The following is a 6,162-nucleotide window of genomic DNA, read 5'->3' as shown; positions in this document are numbered from 1 at the left end:
GGTGACCTTGTAGCCACCTATAAATTTATCAGGGGAGGACAGCAGGGAATTGGGGATGTGCTGTTTACCAGAGTGCCCCAGGGAGTAAATAGGAATAATGGGTGTAAATTAGTGGAGAGTAGATTTAGGTTAGACATTAGGAAGACATTTTTTACAATAAAGGTGGCTAGAGTCTGGAATGGGCTTCCAAGAGAGGTGGTGCTATCACCTAACTTGGAGGTCTTCAAGAGGAGGCTTGACAATCACCTGACTGGAATCATCTGACCTCGGTCCTCTTTCCTGCCAGGGGCAGGGGGTCAGACATGATGATCCATTAGGTCCCTTCCAACTCTATAATTTATGAAATCTATGAAACACCCTCACCTCTCACCACTCCCTTGTGATTGGGATCAGGGCACACACTTGGGTGTACCCGGGCTACACACATAAAGCCTGGCAGATATCCAGCTTTAGCTTTAACTCTTAGGTTACCTGGCCAAATCTTATGATTCTTGACCACTCCTGTCACCTCAGTATTTTAATTAGTTGCCTGCCCACCCCAATATCCATTCATCTTTGAACGCTAGCTAAAATATTGATGGTTAACAGCTGCATTCAAAATAAAGGAGTGCATCATGTTAACACTTGCTTTAGTGAACTGTATAACGTCACTGGGTGGAAACAGATATGGCCTTTGTTCTACCACAAAAATGTTTATGGTGGAGCAAAGGGCAAGCAGACAGCATTAAGACCCCCTGTCATGCCACAAATGCCCAAAATTTGTGATCACGGTATAAGTGGAAACAATTTCTCCCATTTAGTGGCAGATGTCTGGTTGCTTTAATGTGTGAGAACACAGGCAGCCAGGAGCTGACTGTTCTCCAGATGCCTCAGGGAGGTTCTCCCATGGCTTAAGCAGCCACATCCTACATGCCCCAGAAATTTGCATGCAGAATTGGGTCCTCTAAGGCCTGGGAGCATCCACCAAGCTTTCTCCACTTCCAGAGACAAGCCCCAAGGAATCTCTGCAGTGCATCTCTGTAAGCAGGTATCCAGCTTGTATTGGTCTAGAGGAAAAAGCAATCAGGGTTCACCAAAGCTGAGTAGAGCAGGAGGATAACTTTGGGAAGACCTTTGAGAAAATTATCAAGGAACACACCTGAAAGAGCCCAGCAGGGGAGGTAATGCTCAGGGGCATCCAACATGGGTTCATTGAGGGCAGATCCTGCCCAACTAACCTGCTTTCCTTTTATGATCAGGTCACAAAGTCCCTGGATGAGGGCATTGAGGTGGATGTTGTCTTCCTGGACTTTAATAAGGCCTTTGACACTGTTTTTCACCACATTCTCTCAAAAAAACTAGATGACTGCAGCATTGATGCCTACACAGTCAGGTGGGTGGTAAATTGGCAAATGGTTGCACCCAGAAGGTGCTGGTGAATGGATCATTTTCAACCTGGAAGGATGTGGGCCGTGGAGTCCCCCAGGGGTCGGTCCTGAGACCTGTACTGTTCAACACCTTTATCAGCAATCTGGATGTGGGTGTGGAAAGCACACTGTCCAAATTCACTGATGATACCAAGGTGTGGGGTGAGGTGGGCACACTAGAGGGCAGAAATAGAATCCAGCTAGATCTAGACAGGTTACGGAGGTGGTCAGATGAGAATAGGATGGAATTCAATGCAGACAAGTACAGGGTACTGCATCTAGGGAAGAGGAACCAGCAACACACCTATAGGCTGGGGAACAACACCCTTCTGATCAACACAGTGGCAGAAAGGAACCTTGGAGTCATTGTTGACTCCAGGATGAATGTCAGCCGCCAATGCGAGGAAGTGGTCAGTAAGGCTAACCACACCTTGTCATGCATCTACAGATGCATCACAAGCAGGTCCAGGGAAGTGATCCTTCCCTTCTACGTGGCATTGGTCAGGCCACAGTTGGAGTACTGCATCCAGTTCTGGGTTCTGCACTTCAAGAGGAATGTGGCTAGCATTAAGAGGGTCCAGAGGAGGGCCACTTGCATGGTTAAGGGGCAGCAGGTCAGGCCCTACAAAGAGAGGCTAAAGGGCCTGAATCTATTCAGCCTCCACAAGAGAAGGCTGAGAGGGGACCTGGTGGCCATTTAAAAACTCACCGGGGGGGCCAGCAGAAATTGGGTGAGGCTCTGTTCCCTCGGGTACCACCAGGGGTTACTAGAAATAACGGCCACAAATTGTTAGACAGAAGGTTCAGGCTGGACATCAGGAGGCATTACTTTATGGTTAGGGCTACCAGGCCCTGGAATGGACTCCCAAAGGAGGTGGCGCTCTCTCCTACTTTGGGGGTCTTCAAGAGGAGGCTGGATAGATATTTGGCTGGGGTGTTATGACCCCAGCACTCGTTCCTGCCTGGGGCAGGGGGTTGGACCTGATGATCTGTTTAGGTCCCTTCTGACCCTAAGCACTATGAAACTATGACATCCTTAGCCTTCCTCGAGTTGCCTCAGTAGATACATTCCAGTGTTTGATTAGCTCTGCCAACTAAGGCATTGCATTGATGGCTCATGTTCATTTTGTTGTTAATCGTGACACCGAGGTCTCATTCAGTTGTGGTGCTGGCAAGCGTAGCACTGCCAAGCCTGTAAGTATGTTGTGGATTATTTCTCCCCAGATGGAGCACCTTACATTTCTCCGTATTAAATGACATCAGGCTGAGGTCTGCCCACCTCACAAGCCTATACATGTTGGCCTGTATTGCCATCCTGTCTTCAAATGTGACCACGCTCCCCCATAGTTTGGTGTCATCAACGAACTTTGCCAGTTCACTTTTAATACCCAAATCCAAATAATTGATGAACATGTTGAAGAGCACTGGTCCAAATACTGAAACCTGAAGGAAGCCACTGGTAACCTTGCACCATGATGACTCAGTTCTGTCAATCAATACCCTTTGGGTCCTAACACAGAGCCAGTTACCTAGCCACCAGACCATAGAGTAGTCAAGGCCACATTTTCTCAATTTAACCATGAGGACATTATGGGAGACCAAATCAAAGGCCTTTTTGAAATCCAAGTATATGACATCAACCTCACTTCCCCTATCCAGGTGGCAAGTTACCAGCTTGTAGAAGGAAATGATGTTGGTCTGGCATGACCTGCCTGTAACAAAGCCAGGTTGGCTATCCTTCAGAATACTGCCTTCAGTTAGCCTGTCTGTGATGGATTCTTTGATAATTTTCTCCAGGATTTTACCAGGGATTGAGGTCAAACTGATAGGTTTGTAATTTTCCGGGTCCTCCTTTCTCCCTTTCTTAAAGTTAGGCACCACATTGGCTTTCTTCCAGTCTTCTGGCACCTCTCCTGAACTCCATAAGTCTTAAAATAACTTTGCCATAGGTCGTGCTATGATGTTGACAAGTTCTTTTAGCACTCTCAGGTGTAGTTCAGATGGTCCTGCTGATTTATAGATATTTAGCCTTAGTAGGTGTTCCCCCACAAGATCTACAATTATGGGAGGGTGGTCACCCATACCATAATCATCCTGTATCCTTCCAAGCAGACTAATGCCCTTGGACTGGTGGAATACCATTGTGAAGTATTCATTCAGGAATTCAGTTTTGTCCTGAATGTCAGTTATCAGCCATCCTATTACATTAATAGGGCCCCTATTCTTCCCTTGTTTTTTTTCCCCGACTTCCTACATATCTATAGTAGGACTTTTGGTTGTCCTTGATTCTGGTTGCCAATTTGTATTCCTTTTGTGTTTTTGCTGTCCTGATCTGCTCCCTACAGGTGCAGGCTGTTGCTGAATACTCCTCTTTGGTAGTTACTCCTGACTTGCATCCCTTGTAGCCTTCTCATTTTAATTTCAGGAGGTCCATGACTTCCCTGTTGAGCCAAGGGGGTCTCCCAGCTCTTTTGCTGCTTTTCTTATGGAAGAGAATGGACTTCCTTTGAGCTTTTCAGATCGCTTCCTTGATGAATGACTGCTCTTCTTGTACTCCCTTCCTCATCAGACCATGGTCCCACAGGGCCTCACCAACCAACCTCCTGAGCTTGTGGAAATCAGCTTTAAAAAAATCAAGGATTTCTACCCTAATGGTCAATTTCCCTAACTTACAGTGGATGGAGAAAGTGATCATCTCATGGTCACTGTCATCCAGTTTCCCTTCAATCCTCAGGTTGCTCACTAGATCATCCCCTTTGGCAAGAACCAAGTCTAGGAGTGCCTTGTCCCTGGTCAGCCCATAGACTTCCTGAGTTACTGCTCCTCAATGCAAGTGAGGAAGCTTTGTGAGCAGTTGGATCTGGCTGAGTGCTCATCCGATGAGATGTCTGGGTAGTTGAAGTCACCCATGATGACCATGCTCTGAGAGCATGCAGCCTCTGCCAGTTCTCTAGAGAATTCCTCTTGGTTCAGAGAGCTGTAATAACATCCTATGGTCAAATCCTCTTCCCCATGCTCTCCATGTACCTTGACCCAGAGGGTCTCAAGTCACCCTTCTTTGTTTCCAATCTTCACTTCAAGGGAAGTGTAATGTTCTTTCACATAGACAGCAACTCCTCTGCCCTTCTTCCCAACACAATCCCTTGTATACAGGGTGGTCCAGTCATAGGTGGAGTCCCACCAGGTCTCTGTGGTCCCTATAAGATTGTATTGCTTGTTGGTTAGTAGGAGGGCTAGTTCCTCCTGCTTGTTTCCCATGCTTCTAGTGTTATTGTACAGGCAACTAAGCCTGTCAATGGAGGTCCTAGGCTTTCTGATGATCTGTGGAATACCCTGTCTGTTGGCTGGTGTCAGAGAAAGCTTCCTCCTGTACCCTGAGACGCTGGTTTCAAGGTTTCTGTTTCTCAGGCTTCTATTAGTAGTTGATGGTCCATCCCCCAGCAATCTCAGTTTAAAGTCCTACTCAGGAGGTCTGCCATTCTAGCCAAGAAAATCTTCTTCCCCTTTGGCATGAGGTGGATGCCATCTCTTCCCAAAAGATCACAGTCCCTGAGGTATGTGCCATTGTCAAATAACCCTGAAGTCCTCACAGTTGCACCATCACTGGAGTCTTATATTTACTTCTTCTATGCATCTATCCCTCCTTGACCCACAACCAGGAGGACTGAGGAGCAGGGTCTGTGGCAATGAGGTTGGTAAAGGTTCTTATCTTCAGACCAACTCCCCAGAACCCCACCATCAGTGGTGACAGGCAATTCTGAGCAGGGCATTAACAGAAGCCAATGAAAACTGCTACTGTTGCATTGCAGAAAATATGTTAGCAGAGCAGTGCTCCTAAGACTTTGCATTAAAGCCGTGGCCTTGAGGAACCACTGCTACCCCTATACCCCCACTGAAAGATATCTTTTACTCATGGTGTGTATGAATTTCCAAGCCCCGCTCCCCAAAACCACTTATTCACTTGGTGGTCTTACAGAAAACCCAACCAACGTGTTCCGTGCTCCTGCAGAACCAATAAGTGGCCACCTGCTTTATGAATATTGGGTCATTTCTTTCCCCAACATGCATGCTAGTGCACACTGAGGATCCAAGGAGTGTAAGGATTACTATTAAGATGAATATTAGGGTAGGGTGGCATGACAGTACCACCCTGGCCCCTTGTTCCCACCACCACATAACAGCACAGCACAATGGCCACAGTGGACATATAGTGGGGGGGGAGAGGGGAGGGGGAAGGGGACATCTGGAGGCCTCCTGGCTGCTGTGTCTGACCGGCTGACTTACCATTCTCACTATGCACCACCGTGCACGGCCAAGCCGTCATCTGAGGAAAGGCAGAGGACTGCAATTGTTGCTAAGCATCTGATATGTGAAATGTTGCAAAGTTTCACAAAAGGTTTCTGTCTCTTGGCTCTCCAGAGCCAACATCTGTGTACAGAGGAGAGTCCAGCTCTGGGTATAGAATACCTCAAGGTCACATGCTAAATATATAAATTGTTTAAATATGAAAATCTAAGTCTCTATATACCTGACTTCAGCTTCCATGAATGTTCTGCCCAAAGGGTGCCACTTGCTAAGACATTATGGGCAGGCACTTTCCTTTTCAATGAGGGATATTACCCAGCCACTTCACATTTCAAAGAGAGTAATTATCACATACTCAGGCCAAGTTTTCTGGCTCTGTTTGCCCGCTGCAGCAATGGGAGCAGTTGACAGAGGGGTTTGTTAAAAATTTACCACCATTCTTTGCCCCCCC

At 47.0% G+C, this 6,162-nt stretch overlaps 1 long non-coding RNA gene across 1 annotated transcript in view; it reads left to right on the top strand.

The window, feature by feature from the left end:
- LOC109291994 overlaps positions 1 to 6,061 on the top strand; it is an 11,913-nt gene extending 5,852 nt beyond the window's left edge. The window contains exon 3 of the long non-coding RNA XR_002096016.1: positions 5,998 to 6,061. This is a non-coding gene — a long non-coding RNA (uncharacterized LOC109291994). The remainder of the gene's footprint in view (positions 1 to 5,997) is intronic.
- Positions 6,062 to 6,162: the final 101 nt, after the last annotated feature.

The sequence above is a fragment of the Gavialis gangeticus genome, unplaced genomic scaffold (genome assembly GCF_001723915.1).
Source record: "Gavialis gangeticus isolate Ggan-Ray unplaced genomic scaffold, GavGan_comp1, whole genome shotgun sequence".
Lineage (NCBI taxonomy): Eukaryota > Metazoa > Chordata > Crocodylia > Gavialidae > Gavialis > Gavialis gangeticus.
The sequence above is the reverse complement of the archived record's forward strand: the minus strand, read 5'-3'. Positions and strand labels throughout refer to the sequence as shown.